The sequence below is a fragment of the Heterocephalus glaber genome, unplaced genomic scaffold (assembly GCF_053883595.1).
Source record: "Heterocephalus glaber isolate CG9 unplaced genomic scaffold, H.glaber_assembly_v1.0 deba00001550, whole genome shotgun sequence".
Lineage (NCBI taxonomy): Eukaryota > Metazoa > Chordata > Mammalia > Rodentia > Bathyergidae > Heterocephalus > Heterocephalus glaber.
Window position 1 is genome coordinate 11,565,495 of NW_028258343.1, and position 19,451 is coordinate 11,584,945.

A 19,451-nucleotide genomic window follows, 5' to 3' on the forward strand; every position below is an offset into this window, starting at 1 on the left:
TTTGCATTATTGATTATTCATTCTAATCATTGGTACATTTTAGGTATGCAATATAATGACATTTATCATTGGAAATGTGCACCTTTACATAGTCTCTCTTGGTTCTTATTTTTCACCCTTGCCCAGCCCTCCCTTCAACCCCTCCATTCCTCCCTATTTACAAAGATTTTGTTCCTAGTTTTCCATTTTCTCATATTAATCCCATTCCCTTCTATCCTTTCCCCTACCCCTCCCACTTCCTTCCCCTTTGCCCCTTTTCTTCCTATTTCACATGACCTATTATACATTTAGTCCTTATTTACACTTTCAGTTTCTCACACCAGAGAAACTATTCAGAATTTATTCATGTGTGTCCTATTTATTTCACATAAGAGTGTCACCTCAATGTTCATCCACTTAGCTCTAAATGTCTCTAATTTCTCATTTTTTATGGCTGGGTAGTACTCCATTTTATAAAAAAACCACATTTTCTTTATCCAGTCTCCAGTTGATGGGCATTTGGGCTGTTTCCAAGTTTTAGCTATTACAAACTGTGCTGCTAAAACATCACTTTTTTTCAATTTAAAAAATTGAGATAAATTCACTTTTAAAGTGTATAATTCAGTGGTTTTAGTATAATTCACTATGCTGAGCAGCCATTACCACTGTCTAATTTCAGAATTTCTTTCATGTATTTGACAATAACTGTGTGTAGTGAAGGTTTTCCCACATTCCTTACATATATTAGGTTTATCCCAAGTGTGATTTCTTTCATGTCTTTGACAATGACTGTGTCTCCTGAAGCCTTTCCCTTGTTATTTACATATACAGGGTTTCTCCCCAGTGTGAGTTCTTTCGTGTTCTTGACAACTAGTGTGTGTACCAAAAGCTTTCCCACATTGCTCACATACATATTTATTCCCCCCACTGTGATTTCTTTCATGGATTTGAACATAACTGGGTTTGGTGGAGGCTTTCACACTTTTCTTCCATACAATGGTCTTCTCTCCAGGGTAAGTTCTTTCACTAAAATCAGAGTGGGTTTTCCCACACTGCTCATATTGATAGGGTTTTTCTCCCGCAGTAGTCCTTGCATGATTCTGAAAGAACTGGAAATCACCACAAGTTCTTCCATCTTCATTACATTTATGCAGCATCTCTTCAAATCCCAAATACTCATATGGCTTCAGCCTGGTGTGAGCTGTGACAGGCCCATTTAGTGATAAATGATCAATCAGGGATTTTCTACAGGCTAGGTTTTCAGGTGGTTTAAACCAGTTTGTTTCAGGTTCACATTAGCATTTGCAGTCCAAAGGAATATTTCTTCATGTTGCTTCCAAGCATTATACTGATAGCATTTCTCTACCTCTTCATTTTTTAGATTTGTCCTGTTATTTTTGTATTCTTCTTCAATTTGCTGGTTATCCCATGTTCTTCCTATAGCAGCCACGAGCATAAAGGTTTCCCCATCACATCTCCGTAGAACTTCTTTTGGGATGGACTCAGCAATGCCCACTCCTCCACAGTGAAGTTCACAGCCACATCTTTAAAAGCCACTACCTCCATTGTGAGGCTTGAGGGTTTCCTAGCATCCTTCTCATGCAGTCCACAGCCAGTAGAAGTCACAGAAGCGCATCTGTGTCAATTTCAGAAGCGCCCCCTGGGTGTGTGGGTAGAAGGGATCCAGGAGTCCCTTCGAGGGCAGCCCCATGCTGGACCCGGCTCTGGGCATGCCGCCACTGCTGCAAGTGATGCAAACGAGCCCCGCCCTAGCCCAGCAACATCGCAGCCTAGCCCACCGGCTGCCTGGGCCAGGGGCCTAGGCCCTCAGTACTCGGTTATTTTTCTTTATTTCCATTAAGTTTATTGGTACATTTTAGGTATAAAATACAGTTACATTCATCATTGGGATCTTGTACCATTACATGAGCATCTTGGTTCTTATTTTTCTTTTCCCCTTCCCGTCCCCTCCCTTCACCCCCTCCACCCTTCCCTATTTGCGAAGACTTTGTTTCCATTTTTTTCCTTTTCTCATATTTTTTCTTTTCCCTTTCTTCCTTTCCCCTACCCCTCCCACTTCCCCTGCACCTTTAGACCTTTTCTTTCTGTTACACAATATCAATTATACATTTTTAAAATTACAATATTAAGATCTAGGAGACATTACCACAGATTTTACAGAATTTAAAAGGATATAGAAAGCATATTACAAAAATCTTTTTTGAAATAAATTTGACAACTTCTAAGAAGTACCTTGGAAGACAAATTAATGAAACTAACTCTGGAGGAAATATAAAATTTGAATAGCACCTATTAAAGAAAGTATATTCCTAGCTTGAAAACCTACCTATATGACAACAGCAGGCTCATATACATTTTAACTGATCAATTATATAAAACAATTAAAGCAGAAAAAGAAGGAACACTTCTCCCCTCATTTTAGGAACTCAACATTGTGTTAATCCTAAAACTGGATAAAGATAATAGAAGAAAAAAGTATGAACATAGATAGAAATTTGTTTCACAAAACAAACTATTAGAAGTCAGATCTGGCAGGATGTAGAAAGTGGTTTTATTATAGGGATGGCAGTGTTGGTTCAGCATTGGAAGATCCACCCACAAAAGTCATCATTTTAACAGAGGAAAGGAAAAAGCCATATGATCCTGTCACTAGTTGGAGAAAAAGTATTGGACTAAATTCCACAGCTGTTCATGGTAAAAGCTATCAGGAGACTAACAGTAGAACAGAACCTTCTCAACAGATTAAAGACATGTACTCCATACTTCCAGTGAGAATGCCTTATATGAATGGAGAAGATACAATGCTTTCTCCTTAAGGTGGGGAACAAGGGCAGATATGCTTACTCTTCAGCTGTCCATTAAACTTTGAAACCTAGGCCCAACCAAAATAGTCTGGCAATAAAATGACACAATTAGGATAGGATTGTCAAGGTAGAAGCAAAATCTTTATCTGTAGATGAAATGATCATCTACAGAGAAAATACTAAGAAATCTTTAGGAGCCCCTAGAACTTGTATTTGAATTTAGTAGGATTAGAAAACACAAGGTATATATAAAAATTCAGGTCTGTGTATACTTGCTATAAATGAAGAATTGGATATTGAAATTTAGGAGTACAAAGGACCTAGAAAAGTTTAAAAAAAAACAGTGTTGGAAGATGTTTAGTACCTAATTTTAAGACTTCTTCTACAGCTACAGTAATCAAGGCAGTGTTGGTGTAAGGAAAGACATATAGATCATTTGAATAAAACAGAGAATCTAGAAATAGAACCACACATATATGGTCCACTGAGATTTGAAAGATTATTTAACATTAGCATTTTATAGGATATAAACTCAATTCAAGAGCCAAGGAAAAGATAGTGTTTTCAGCCAATGGCACTAGAACACCTGGTATCCATATATACAAAATTAACCTCAACCCTTTATTTCCATACATGAAAATAACTTGAAAGGATCTATGAACCTAAATAAGAAAGCCTAAAAGTATAAAACTTTCAGAAGAAATTATAAGGGAAAATGTTTATGAATTTAGGGTAGGCAAGAACTACCTAGGATACAAAAGACATGATGTATAAAAGAAAAAAATTGATAAATGAGATTCCATCCAAATTTAGAACTTTAAATGACATCATTAAAACGGAAAGTAATCCTTAAACAGACCATATTTACAATGCATGTAACCTATGACCAGAATATGTAAAGAATTCTTAGAGCTCATTAATAGACAACCTAATCAAAAAGTAGACATAAGAAAATGATAAATAGCCAGTATAGCACAAGGAAAGATGTGCAACTCTAGAATCAGAAAAATACTAATCAGTACAATAATATGATTGAATTATACACTCATTAGGGAGATGAAGTTAAAAGTTTTAAAAGCCTTGCCATGACTTTTTTTTGTTGGATTCTCCCCCTTTGTGTTTAATTTGTCACGCCCAATGGATTCATTCTGCTGGGCCTCCTGGGGTTGTGATCCTCATTGTCTTTTCCTAGGGTATTGTCTAAAATGTTTTGGAGTGCCAGTTTGATATTCATGAAGTTCCTGAGGTGTTCTTTATCATGAAAGTATCTTGTTTCTCCATCAGTTTTGAAAGATAGTTTTGCAGGGTACATCAATCTGGTTTGGAGGCTGTTTTCCTTTAGGGCTTGAAATATCTCACTCCAAGCTCTTCTTGCTTTGAGGATTTGCATTGAGAAGTCTGCTGTGATTCTGATGGGCTTTCCTTTGTATGTGATTTGTTTCTTTTCTCTCACTGCTTGTAAAATTTTGTTCTTCTGTTGGATTTCTGGAATCCTAACTATTATATGCCTATGTGTGGATTTCTTTTGATCAAGGCTATTTGGAGTCCTAAATGCCTCACTTATCTGTATGTCAAGTTCTTTTCCCCTCCTTGGGAAGTTTTCTGCCATCACTTCTGTGAACAGTTTTTTTTATGTCGTCTGCACTCTCTCCTCTTTCTTCTTTGACTCTAATCAGTCTTATGTTATTGTTCTTTTCATCGTCTACCAGCTGCTGGATTGATTTCTCGTGTTCCCTTACAATTTTAAAGCAATATTTCTTTTCCTGCTCACTAATTGAAAACTTTTCTTCTGTATCTGAAATTCTATCCTCACATTGGTTCATTCTGCTATGTAGACTTTTGATGAAGTTTTTAATCTCCTGGAAATCTGTTTGCATCTGTTTTATGGGTTCCATTTGTTTCCTATGTTGGGATTCCATCATGTTCCTCAGATCCTCTATTTTTTTATCTGTGTCCTCTCTAGATTTATTAATCATGTCTTGCTCCATGAGTATAATCTTTGCTGTTATCTGAGTAATTATTTCTGATTTCATTTTTCCCAGATCCTCTTTTGTTGCCAGTTCAGAGAGTCCAGGTGGTTGAGTATCAGATTGTTCCATCTCGTTTCCCTTTGAGGTTGTTGTAGGTGATTCAGAAGTCTGTTTTTGAGGCTTGTTTATGTGTCTTCTCATTTCCAGGAGTGCGGGGCTGGGGGGGGGTTGCTTCTGGGGCCCGAGCAGCTCAGCTTCTCTTCCCTAGGAGCTTGGGATGGCGGCGGGGGAGCTTCCTTCCGGGTGCTGGGACCTGCTCACCTTCTTTGCCAGTACTCGGGTATTTAATCAAAGACAAATTTAGGTGTTGCAGTGAAGGTATTTTGTATATGTGATTAACATCCACATTCAGTTATCCTTAAGTAAAGGATGTAGGTGAGCCCCCTCCAATCAGTTAAAGGCCTTAAGAGCAAAAGTTAAGTCTTGGTGGAGAATAAATTCTATCTCAAGACTGCAACATAGAAATCATGGCCAAATTTCAAGAGTGTTGGTCTGCCCTATAAGTTTTGAACTTCCCATTCTGCAAGGTTGCATGAGTCAATTTCATAAAGTCAATTTCTATTTAGATATAAATTTATGTACATACCACTATAGATATGTAAGCTACTGGTACTGTTTTTCTGGAGAACCCTGAGTCATCACAGAATATCATGATTCAATTTTTTATAGACAGAAGAGATATTGCAAATTAAAATGTAAAGAACTTGCTAACTGTTCAGCAATTAGAATGAGAGGGAAGAGCTAAAGATGAACACAGGCAACTTTTGTTTTGTAAGAATTAATTCTGTTTTTAATTTTTCTTCAAACTTCCTGAACACTTTTTCTTTTTTTTTCTTTTTTTTTTACAAAATGGTAGTATATTCCTAATATCCTCAATTTGGTTATTATTCATTATGATGTGGATATGGAAATTAGGTTAAAAGTTGCAAATATAAATTATTTCCCTTAAAAAAATACACCGCTCCTCAATTCATCACTAATTGCTCTAAAACTTGAATTTTCCCAACAGGTGGAAAACAGATATCATCCAGGACCAAGATCTAAGCAAGTGTCCCTGCAAAAGAGTAAATTTTAATATAAGTACCTATGCCTTGATTTCTTTAAAATACATTAGAGTTGCCCCAAATGAATGATGAAATACCAGCATTTCTCAGTGATCTCCACCATTGTCCCAAGTCTGGTGAGATCTCATCAAATATATCTGAAATGTAAGAGTAGAAATGTCTGTATCTGCACACTATGTCTGTTCTGATCAATTTAATTCTTTCATTCCTATGCTTTCATTCCTATCCATTTCTGTAACTCTTCAGTTTCTCTTACAATTTTATACAATTTCAATCTATAACTAGCTCAGATATTGTAGGGGAATTAGGATCATTTAGTATTTAAGAGTACATTCACAACAGTACATGAAGTTATAAAATTGATAGATTTAATTTTTGTTATATCCCTCTGAGGTAATCTGCTATGTCCTGTAAAACAGGAAATTTAAAGAGTCATATACTTTGAATGGGAAAGAAAGAAAGAAAGAAAGAAAGAAAGAAAGAAAGAGAGAGAGAAAGGAAGGAAGGAAAGAGAAAGAAAGAAAGAAAGAGAAAGAGAGACAAAGAAAGAAAGAAAGAAAGAAAGAAAAGAAAGTGAAGGAAAGAAAGGGAGAAGGAAAGGAAAAAGAAAGGGAGAAAGAAAGAGAGGCAGACAGGCCTAAGGAGATGGAACTGATAATTGCCTTGATTTGACCATTACACATTGTACATATGTAACAAACTATCATATAGTATTTCATAAATACAACTGTAAAAATATGTCAATAAATCTATTTTCTCATAAAGATTATTAAGTGGCAACCATGGACAAAGCCCTTTCCAATGTATTATGAAACAACAATAGAAAGCAATAACAGCAATATATAAAAATGTACACATTATCAAGAAGCTAAAGATTTGGTTTAAAAGAAAATCCTGGTGTAATATAATCTCCTATGCAGAGTGTTCTGCCTTATATAGACCTCTTTTCCTTACTGCTACATATAGGTTCATACCTAAGTTTTTCATTATGACCTGTGGACATGTCTCCTCTTTGTTACTTCGGAGGGTTCCTCCCCATCCTGTTGATAGTCTGCCGCAACAATATCAGACTATTTCTAAATTTTCAAACACGCGATTTTAACTAACCAGGTCCACAGCTGACCCAGATCTTTCTCCCCAAACCTTCCCTAGACCAGTTTATGTTAACTTCATCCTTCCAGTTGCTGTGACCAAAAATGTGCAGACATCCTTGAATACTCCTTTTTTCTCCATTCCATATACAGATGTCCTGTAAATCTGATTGAATTTGCATTCAAAATAAATCCAGAATCTAAGCAGTTGTTATCCTGACTATCCTTGTCTGACCCATGTATTTGGGAGGAAAAAATACTTTCTGAGACTAAAATCAAAGAACAGGAATCTTAGTCCCTCAAATGAACAAGAATATTAGCCTCTCAACTGGAAAGCATACAGTTGTACCAGTATATTCAGATCAGAGGAGTATAAACTGCTGATGGGTATCTGTTTGTTGTATAACCAAGCCTCTCAGCTCTTCAAATTCTTCTAAATTATCAAAGGTTTTAGTCATTATCCTCTAAATTTAGTATAAATAACTTTTTTTTCAGGGTGTGTGTATGTGGTCACCTATGAATAACTTGCAATTCCCATCCTCTTTTTTAGTTAGGTTTAGACATGTTTGTGAATCATCTTTCATGTGGTAACAATAATAGCCAATAAAGTTGGCATCTTGGTCTTGGACGTCTCAGCCTCCAGAACTGTGAAAAAATAAATTTTTGTTGTTTTAAGCCATCAAGTTTGTGGTATTCTGTTACAACCCTACTTTTCTTGGCTAATTTGTTAGGTTGCCAGGCACTGTGCTAGGTACTCAGTCATTATCTCTAATTCCTATCAGATCCCAGTGATTGACATACCATTATCATTAACGGCCAGCTCTATTTTTCTTTTTTATGGATAAGCATAGTGAGACTTAAGAAAGTTGTCTCTGCTCTGTGACACTTGGCACCTACCCCATAGAATCAGGTATCCATTCAAGTCAGTCTGGGAGGGAAGCCAATCTTACCAATAGTTCAATGCTCCAGTGACAGTGAACCTTTTAGAGCTTTCAATGGTACAAACATCCGGCTTCAGCATACATGCCACAGGTTCGCCACCACTGGCTTAAGCTGTTCCCAGGCACTGAAGGAGGAGTTTAACTGGATAATTATAAGGTCCCTGCTCATTTACAGGTAAATGAGTCTAGAAAATTCTTGGTGATTTTTGGCTAAATGCTTCATGTACTTTTGGAGAAGACAGAGACAGTTGTTCTTAATGAGCAACACTAGGCAGAACCTTGAGCTTCAGGTGGCCACTCCTGTCCTTGTTACAGGAGAAATTTCCCTGATGGCTTTATGAGAGGTCACTGATCCCTCATGCAGATTTAAGAGATTCTGAATGTGGGTGAAAAGATCAAGTTGGTTGATACTAGCATTGGCCTGCTGATAAGATATATACAGGTATTTCAAAACCATGCTGGACTAATCTGCTCAGGCTGATGTTACAGAATATCATGAACTAGGTGCCTTAAAGAAAGGAAATTTTATTTCCTCACATTTCTGAAGGCTGGATCAAATCCAAAGTCAAGGTGGAGGTGGGGATGATTTCCAGCGAGGCCTTTCTTCCTCACCTGCCCACGTTCTCTTCACATTCCCTTTCCTCTGTGCATGTACGGAAGGCTCCTCAGTTGCTCCTCTTCTTACAGGATGCCATTCTTAACAGATTAGGCCTCCACTTTTATGACATCATTTACTTTAATTACCTCCTTAAATGTTCTATCTCCAAATACAGTCACACTGGGGCCTAGGGTTCCCACATAATGATATGAAATTAAGGTACACTTTTGGGTACAATGTCTATGCTGGATTATAATAATTTTTTTCTTTTTTTCCTACTGTCTGTCCTTTCTTTTGTATAAAATTCTTTTATTGGTACATTGTAGGTATACAACACAATTACATTTATCATTGGGAATTGTACCTTTACATAATGGATCTTGGTTCTTATTTTTTCCCCATTCCTAGCCCTCCCTTCACGCCCTCCACCTTTCCCTATTTACAAAGACATTATTTCCATTTTTTCCATTTCTCATCATTTTTCCTTTTCCTTCTTTCCTTTCCCCTGCGCCTCCCACTACCCCTACCCTTTTGGACCTTTTCTTCCTATTTTACATTATCAATTATTCATTCTAATCATTGGTACATTTTAGGTATACAATATAATGACATTCATCAGTGGAAATTTGCACCTTTACATGGTCTCTCTTGGTTCTTATTTTTCACCCTTGCCCAGCCCTCCCTTCAACCCCTGCAGTCCTCCCTATGTACAAAGATTTTGTTCCTATTTTTCCATTTTCTCCTATTAATCCCATTCCCTTCTGTCCTTTCCCCTAGCCCTCCCACTTCCTTCCCCTTTGCCCCTTGTCTTCCTATTTCATGTTACCTATGATACATTTAGTCTTTATTTACACTTTCAGTTTCTCACACCAGAGAAACTATTCGGTATTTACACATGTGTGTCCTATTTATTTCACTTAAGAATATCGCCTCAATGTGGATCCACTTAGCTCTAAATGTCTCTAATTTCTCATTTTTTATGGCTGAGTAGTACTCCATTTTATAAAAAAACCACATTTTCTTTATCCAGTCTCCAGTTGATGGGCATTTGGGCTGTTTCCAAGTTTTAGCTATTACAAACTGTGCTGCTATGAACATGGGCGCACATACATCACTGTGGTATGATTCTTTTAATTCTTTGGGGAAGATCCCCAGCAGTGGAATAGCGGGGTCAAATGGGATTTCCAGTCCTAGTTCTTTGAGGTATCTTCATACTGATTTCAACAGTGCTTGCACCAGTCTACACTCCCACCAGCAGTGGATCAGGGTTCCTCTTTCCCCACAGCCCTGCCAGCATTTGTTATTGGTTGATTTCATGATAGCAGCCATTCTTTCTGGAGTGAAGTGGAATCTCAGCGTTGTTTTCATTTGCATCTCTCCAATGACCAGTGATGTTGGACATTTTTTCATGTATTTATTTACTATTTCTACTTCTTTGTCTGAGAAAGGTCTGTTCACTTCAGATGCCCATTTTCAGATTGGGTCTTTAAATTTGGGAGGTCTGATCTTTTTAAGTTCTTTATAGATTGGAGATAGTAGACCTTTGTCTGAGGAAGAGCAGGTGAAGATTTTTCCCCACATTGTGGGTTGTCTCTTCCCACTGCTGGTGGTTTCTCTTGCTGTGCAGAAGCCTTTTAATAAGAAGAGATCCCATTTGTTGATTGTTTGTGCTAGTTCATGGGCAACTGAGGTTTTGTTCATAAAATCTTTTCCTACACCGATGTCTTCAAGGGTTCTACCTAACCTCTGTTCCAACTGGTTCAGAGTTTCTATTTTAATATTTAGATCTTTAATCCATTTTGGTTTTAGTTTAGTGCATGGTGAGAGATATAGGTCTAATTTTAATTTTTGGCAAGTTGAAGCCCAATTTTTCTAGCACCATTTATTAAAGAGGCTATCTTTCCTCCAGTGAGGGTGTTTGGCTCCTTTGTCAAAGATGAGATGGCTGAGTGTGTCTGGCATTGTTTCTGCATCTTCTAATGTGTTCCACTGGTCCTCAGGTCTGTTTCTTTGCCAGTACCATGCTGTTTTTATCACAGTATCTTTGTAGTAGAGTTCCAGGTTGGGAATTGTGATACCCCCTGCCATGTCTCTGTTACCTAGAATTGCTTTTGCTATTCTGGGTCTCTTCTTGTTCCAAATGAATTTTTGGATTGTTTTCTCAAGGTCTATGAAGTATGCTGCTGGGATCTCAATTGGAATTTCATTAAATCTATATAGCAATTTTGGAAATATGGCCATTTTCACTATATTAATCCTTCCTACCCAGGAGCAGGGGATGTCTGTCCATTTTCTGATATCATCTTTAATCTCTTTTTTCAGAGAGCCATAGTTTTCAGAGAAGAGGTCTTTGATTTCTTTCGTTAGGATGATTCCTAGGTATTTCAGTGTTTTGGATGCTATTGTGAAAGGAATTATTTGCCCTATTTCTCTCTCAGTGAGTCTGTCATTGGTGTAGAGGAAAGGTATTGATTTTTTTGTGTTGACCTTGTAACCAGCTACTTGACTGAATTTGGTTATTAAGTCCAGGAGACCTTTGGTGGAGTTCTTGGGATCTTCTATATAGAGTATCATGTCATCTGCAAATAATGACAATTTGACTTCTCCATTACCTATCTTTATTCCTTTTATTTCTTTCTCTTGTCTAATTGCCGTGGCTAATGTTTCCAGAACTATATTGAACAAGAGTGGTGATAGTGGACATCCTTGTCTTGATCCTGATTTTAGTGTGAAGGATTTCAGTTTTTGACCCTTTAGTATGATATTGGCTGTTGGTTTTTCATAGATGGCTTCTATCAGTTTGAGGTAGAGACCATCTATTCCAATTTTTTGGAGGGTTTTTATCATAAATGCATGTTGGATTTTGTCAAATGCTTTTTCTGCATCTATGGAGAGAATCATATGGTTTTTGTCCTTGGCTCTATTGATATAATGTATTACATTGATTGATTTTCATATATTGAACCATCCCTGCATCCCTGGGAAAAATTCCACTTGATCAGGGTGTATGATCTTCTTGATGATCTTCTGCATTCTGTTTGCCAGTATCTTATTAAAGATTTTTGCATCTATGTTCATTAGTGAGATTGGCCTATAGTTCTCTTTTTCAGTTGGGTCTTTCTCTGCTTTGGGGATCAAGGTGATGCTTGCTTCCAGGAATGAATTTGGGAGTATTGTTTCCCTTTCAATTTCATTGAAGAGTTTAAACAGCAGTGGCAGCAGTTCCTCTCTAAATGTCTTGTAGAATTCAGCAGTGAAGACATCAGGGCCTGGGCTTTTCTTAGTTGATAAGTTTTTAATTACATTTTCAATTTCATTGGTTGATATTGGGTTGTTCAAAATTTGTAGGTCTTCTTCGTTCAACTTTGGTAATTCATATGTGTCTAGGAATCTGTCCATTTCTTCTGTGTTGTCCATCTTATTGGCATATAGGTTCTGGAAGTAGGTATTGATGATCATCTGGATTTCTGCTGGGTCTGTTGTCATTTCACACTTTCCATTCCTAATTGCATGGATTTGGGCCTTTTCTTTCCTTTTTCTGACAAGGTTGGCTAAGGGTTTGTCAATTTTGTTAATTTTTTCGAAGAACCAACTCTTGCCTTCATTGATTTCTTTGTATCATTCTCTTAGTCTCCATTGCATTGATTTCTCCTCTGATCTTTATAATTTCCTCCCTTCTATGAGCTTTGGGGTTGTCCTGCTCTTCTTTTTCTAGAAGCTTGAGGTTCAGCATCAGGTTATTTAATTTGGCTCGTTCTGTTTTCCTAATATGCATATTCACTGCTATGAATTTCCCTTGTAAGACTGCTTTCATTGTGTCCCATAGATTCCAATATGTTGTATTGTCATTGTCATTTAATTGAAGGAACTGTCTGATTTCTTCTTTAATTTCCTCTGTGACCCATTGGTTATTCAGAAGTGTGTTGTTCAATTTCCACGTGTTTATGAAATTTTTTGAGTTTCTTTTGCTATGGATCTCCAGTTTCATTGCACTATGGTCTGATAATATACAGGGGATAACTTCAATTCCTTTCCACTTACTTAAACATGTTCTAGGTGTGAGTATGTGGTCTATTTTGGAGAATGACCCATGTGCAGCTGAGAAGAATGTGTATTCTGATTTTGTGTGGTGGAAGACTCTGTAAACATCTGTTAAGTTCATTTGTTCAAGAGTTCAATTGAGTTCTAGTATTTCATTACTTATTTTTAGTCTAGTTGATCTATCTATTTGTGACAGTGTGGTGTTGAGGTCCCTCACTATAATTGTATTAGTGCATATATGACTTTTCATGTCTGTTAGTATTTGTTTTATAGAGTTGGGTGCACTAGTGTTTGGTGCATAGATATTAATGATTGTCATCTCTTCCTCTTGGATTCCTCCCTTTACAAGGATGTAGTGTCCTTCTTCATCTCTCTTAATCAGTGTTGGTTTGAAATCTGCTTGATCTGCCAAGAGGATAGCTACTCCTGCGTTTTTTCGTGTTCCCATTACATGGAGTATTATTTTCCACCCTTGAACTTTCAGTCTATGAGTTTCCTTTTGAATTAAGTGTGTTTCTTGTAAGCAGCATATTGTTGGACTTTGCTTCTTGACCCATTCTGCCAGTCTATTTCTTTTAATTGGTGAATTGATACCATTAACGTTGATGGTTGTAACTGAAACGTTATTGACTTGTCATTGCCATGACTTTTTCTTTTTGCTGGGTTCTCCCCCTTTACATTTAATTTCTTGTCATGCCATGTGGGTTCATTCTGCTTTGCTTCCTGGGGTTGTGATCCTCAATGTCTGTTCCTAGGACATTGTGTAAAATTCTTTGGAGTGCTGGTTTGGTATTTACGAAGTTCCTAAGGTGCTCTTTGTCATGAAAGTATCTTATTTCTCCATCAATTTTGAAAGATAGTTTTGCAGGGTACATCAATCTGGGTTGGAGGCTGTTTTCTTTTAGGGCTTGGAATATGTCACTCCAAGCTCTTCTTGCCTTGATGGTTTGTGTTGAGAAGTCTGCTGTGATTCTGATGGGCTTTCCTTTGTATGTGATTTGTTTCTTTTCTCTGACTGCTTGGAGAACTTTGGTCTTCTGTTGTGTTTCTGGAATCTTAACAATTATATGCCTATGTGTAGATTTTTTTAATGAAGACTATTTGGAGTCCTATATGCCTCACTTATCTGTATGTCAAGCTCTTTTCCCCTGCTTGGGAAGTTTTCTGCCATTGTTTCTGTGAAGAGATTTTTTATGTCATCTCCACTCTCTCCTGTTTCTTCATTGAGCCCAATCAGTCTTATGTCATTCTTCTTTGCATCATCTAGCAGCTGCTGGATTGATTTCTCATGTTCCCTTATAATTTTGAAGCAATTTTTCTTTTCCTGGTCACTAATTGCAATCTTATCTTCTATATCTGAAATTCTATCCTCACATTGGCTCATTCTGCTGTGTAGATTTTCAATGGAGTTTTTCATGTCCTGGAAATCTATTTGCATCTGTTTTATGGATTCCATTTGTTTCTTATGTTAGGATTCCATCATGTTCCTCAACTCCTCTCTAGATTTATTAATCATGTCTTGTACTAGGGGCACAATTTCTCCTGTTATTTGAGAAATTATTTCTGATTTCCTTTTTTCCAGATCCCCTTTTGTTGCCAGTTCAGTGGGTCCAGGTGGTTGAGTATCAGAGTGTTCCATCTTATTTCCCTTTGGGGTTGCTGTAGGTGATCTGGAAGTCTGGTTTTGAGACTTATTTAGGTGTTTTCTCATTTCAACTGAAGGGGCGGGGATGCTGTTGGTGCCTGCACAGATTACCTCCTCTGAGCTGGGAGAGGTGAGATAGGGGCCGGGAGCAGCGGTAGGGATGGTGACCCAAAAGCCTTTTCCTGTGGGCTGGGAGCAGCCGGAGGGATGGTGGCTGGGAAACCCCTTCCTCTGGACCAGGAGCAGGGGGATGGTGGCTCAAAAGCCCCTCCCTCTAGGCCGGGAGCGGTGGGAGGGATGGTGGCCCGGAAGCCTCTTCCTCTGGGCCAGGAAAAGCAGGACAGAAGGTGGCCCCAAAGCCCTTTCCTCTGGGCTGGGAGCAGCGGGAGGGATGGTGACTGGGAAGCCCCTTCCTCTGGACCAGGAGCAGTGGGACGACGGCTCAGAAGCCCCTACCTCTGGGCCGGGAACAGTGGGACTCAGTACCTTGGTCTGGTGGTCTGTTGTCCTCTGCATCTTTGTAGTGTGGAATCAGGTGGCTGTCTGTCTGCAGCTGGGTGATTCCGTGTCTTCTGTGCGACTCAGGACCTCGGTTGGGCATGCACAGACCTGCCTGTCTGCAGCGGGCTGATTCAGCGTGTGTTCCGTGTGACTGGGGACCTCGGTAGGGTGTGGACAGACCTGCCTGTCTGCAGTGGGGTGATTTGGGAGTCTTCCATGTGACTCAGGACCTCGGTAGGGCATGCACAGACCTGCCTGTCTGCAGCGGGGTGATTAGGTATCTTCAGCACGACTCAGGACCTCGGTAGGTCCTGTCTGTCCTTTATTCTGCACTTTATTTATATGTTGAGCTTCTCATATAAGAGAAATGATGATGTTACCAGTTGAGCTTTTTAAATTCTTTCGCCGTTGTATAATAACAATAAAAGAAAATCAGATAAAGTCAAGGTTGTCTTTAGAGATACAATGAGATTTATGTTTTGCTGCCAGAGATGGGCAGCAAATTATAACCCTGAATTACAGTTTCCAATAATCTTTGTTTTTTGGGGGGGGGGGTTACCGGGGATAGAACTCGGGTCTTTGTGCTTGCACAGCAGGTGGTGAAACCACTGAGCTAAATCCCCAGCTCCCAATAATCATTATTTATGATGCTTCATAGAAATGAAATTCTTCCTGGTAGGGAGCTCTAAGATAACTTGTGCCTGGAATTATCTGGCACTTTCTAGTATCTTAAACCCTTTTCTTAACATATATTTGTAAAATTAAAACGTGACTTGTTAAGGCTATTTGCTATGCTATCTCTGAGGCCAGCCAAGGTCATGAAGACTGCACTGCAGTTGAGGGGAAGAGGGACCACAACGATGTCAAGACAGTGCAGCTCTGCAGTTCTCCCTGATAGCTGTTCCTCCAGGCATTTCCCCAGGCTCTCCTAGGCCAGCTAAATCCATCAGCATCCTGTTGGTGCCTTCACAGAGGGACCGTGTGACTCTGTGTCACTGCACTCTTTTCCTACTTTCTCCTTCAATGCAAGACAAGCAAAGAACTTTAAGAAACAGGAACTTGCAGAGGGATTTCAAAGGGAGGCTTGAAATAGGTGAACTCCAAGTCAGGCTGTTCTGGAAGCCAGTAGGACCCTAAGGAATGTCAGCATGCATGGGTTTGTGACAGCTCACGGATTGTAAAATAACTTCCTGCTCTCTTTTTCCATGTCAAAGTTTATCTGTTCATCTTGGCCAAAGCCAGCTGCTCATAAAACAGTTACATTTTCTTTGGCCACACTTCTCTACAGAGTAGTTGCCAAAAATTTGAAGCTACCTTTTTTGTGCAATTCTAATATGCCAGGAACTAGATGAGATTTTTTGTAATTGCAATTATTTATATTGTCCTCTCGGTTTAGAATTCCTTTGTGGACAATATTGTTAATTAAAGACTTGCTACAATTAAAAGTTTTACCTACTGTCCTCTAATGCCTTTAAATATAACACATGTACACACACATACACACACACAGATTCAATTCTTATTGTTGCTCTAGATCTGTACTATGAGATTAGTAGGCTCTTATTTAACTTCTGACTTTACTTCTTGATATGTATGGCTTTGGAAAAATGTTTTAACATCTCTGGGCCTCATTTTCCTCATCTGTAACATAGGAATATTACCAATGCTAAAGGGTAAAGATTAAAAGTGAAATACATTGTGTAGTTGCCTTATACAAATATTTACATAGAAAAATTGTCTTATATTCTTTCTCAATATATACATATATATGATCATGTTATTGATATAAACATGATACATTATATTGGTCTTATTTATTACAATTAGGTCAGTGTCTTTCCTTTGTGATGTTTGTCATAAGGTTCTGTTGTTACTTCTCTCTGTTGTCTTGAATTCTCCATTTTCCTAATTGTCAGGTGTATCAATAAGCACCTAACATCTTCATTTTATTGATTTTGAGAGGTTGGGAATTCTGTTCCAACCTTCATTTGATTTTTTTACTAGAGAGGAAAACGATCCTGTGACCTGAGGAAGACACTACCTTAAGTCTCAGGTATCCTTGAGCCCTAGTAGGAGAATCTTCAGTAGGGGATAGGAGGCCAATAGCATGGTACAGAGCAACCTGTCCATCTGCTGTTAATGCCATGTCAATGGCTTTAGGGTAAATCCTCCAAACCCCACCTTATTCCACCCTGGGACCATCTGTTACCATCTGTTACCTGCAGACCATTGAATCTCCCTGAGCAGGCTCTGTGTTTCTTAATGCTATTATCAGACTTCTCTCTTAGACCCTAATTTCCTTGACAAATGTGACTCTATGATGCATTTGTATCCCCTCCTCACCAACAACAGTGACAAGATAAGTATATGATTCACTGAATTGAAAGAGTGGTTGAAAGATGGCATTGAGCATTTTTCAGAGATTCTCTGATCCAGCTCTGTCGGTGTTTCAAAATTCATGTTACCACTATAATGCAATTGTTATCTTGGATAGAGGCACTCGACTAGCCTCAATACATGAGAGAATTCTATGGTGAAGGACAGGGCTCTGAGGAACAAGCTCACATGTATTTTGGAGGATTGGTATCATGATGGTTGAGGGACATCCTAGGATGTCCCTCTTTTTTAACCAAAGTAGGGTAGAGAGAGAACATCATGAAGGCAATGACAAGAGTCTGGGTGCCTTGGAGAATGTGGGACACCAAAAATGAATTTTGTTAAACATTTACAGATAATTTTATGTGATTTTCTACAAATTATTTCTCAAATTTTCCTGGAGTTCTTACTGACTGTCCAAAAACACCACTGTTAAGTAGGATTTTTGTTAGCTACAGAGGACAAATAGTGTAAACTTATATAAATTAAGAACCCAGTTGGCCAAGTCAAGCAGCAGCAGGTTTCCTGAATTATGGAAGAGGTAGCAGTCTGGTTATGCCCAAGCTGCCTGAGGAACCCTAGGCCTCCTTCAAATCTGCTAGCTGAGAGGGAAAATATTGAATATATTTTGTGCCCTGGTTTTCATTTTTCTTATGAAATAGATATTTATTGGCTGTCATTTGATTTGGCTTGTTAAGTAACTGAAAAAAACAGAGGAGTTTCAAGGAAGAATCAGTGCCCTTTTGAGGAGTTTTTACTGTCTCCTGCTAAAAATGTTAACAGAAATTGACAAAAGATTTTCCTACATTCTTATCACTTTATTTAATTTGTTGCCATTCATGCTTTTTATATTATAAACTTCATGCATAACAAATTCTTATATGTGACAGTGCTATTGTGGGTCCAATATTATACTTACGTGATTTTCTCTTACACTTATAAATTACTATTTTTTCTTATTACTTCTGTATCTATTCACTTACCCACTCTAAACATTGCATTGTTAACCTGCTGTTATCCTCTGTATACTAATTACTGTTTTCTATAGTAATGATTTTTTGTAGTGCCTTAATATTTTGATTGTAACAAACAGGGCTTGATACATACGTTCTGTACAAAGGAAGGATCAATCAAGTATTTGGAGTTAAATCTATCAGATGTTTGTTCCATATGATTGTGTCTCAAACACTGTGTGTGTACAAAAAACATACTATGGAGTACTAAAGATTAATAAAATTATATCTGTGCCCATAGGAGTTTTAGTCCAGTTGAAGTGATGGGACATGCATGCTTCAATTAGATAACATGACCTAAGATAAGTAAGTGCAAGAAGGCAGCAATAATAATATGCTAAATTGTGAGATACAGAGACCAGCAACATGGGGAAGCACAAAGGATAAAAAATGTCCCAATTGTGAAGTTCACATTCATGAAGAAAGAAGATGTGCAGAGTGCCCTGGAGTCGGGTATTCTCAGGGGAGGGATTCTCAGAGGAGCCACTGATCTAGAAGCATTGAGGTACACATAGGAATGGGTTTTACTTGGTGCCTGAAATTGTGCATCAAAGTCCTGGAATGTTTTGTAGAATGAGCTCGTCTTGTGCTATGTTTCATTTGGCCAGGACTCCACCGGTTTGTACCAGTCCAGAGAAAATGCACTGGGGAGAAAGAGTAAACCTCTGACGAACAAGATAATACTGTGTTTTTATACTTAAATTTTTCCTAGCTAGAAAAAGAATGGATAGTAAATAATGAACAATGGGGACAGGTGTTATACAAGTCAAAGAACAGAGACTATTACATTATTTTATTTGTATGTGTGTGTGCAGTTAAAAATCCTAATTAAACATTCAGAAACCTATCCTATATAAACAGAATAGTTGTTACCCAGAAAAGTTCTGCTTAGGAGACAGAATGAATGCACTTCTTTCTTTAGTATGCTCCTAACTAGTTATGAACCAGAAACAAGGTTAAGTTCTTTATCTGTAGAATGAGGTCCTTTGTAACCTCTTTGTAAGATTTGAAAGGAAGTACATAGAATACAAATAAATGTCAGTCTTGTTCTTTTTTCTTTTTTAAAAGCTTTCTAATTTATAATGTGTTTATTTTTCAGGATGACTTTAAGCTTGTGCTAAGTGGCAGGAGAAAAGCACAATGAGGCCAACAATTGTCCTTGAGGGATGGCCTTATGCTCAGCTGGTTGGTTGAAAAATTGGCCTTCAGAAAATATGATGGGGGGAAGTTAGCAAGAATTATAGGAGTATAGTAGGGATAACATACTGTCCAATTACCATGTCTGGGACATGAGCATTTCTTTTTTTCTTAAATATTCTGAGGAAAGGAACTGTCCACCAATTTGGA

General features: G+C 38.1%; 1 protein-coding gene across 5 annotated transcripts in view; it reads left to right on the forward strand.

The window, feature by feature from the left end:
- Grm1 (glutamate metabotropic receptor 1) overlaps window positions 1–19,451 on the forward strand; it is a 445,703-nt gene that overhangs the window by 333,997 nt on the left and 92,255 nt on the right. The window lies entirely within an intron of this gene.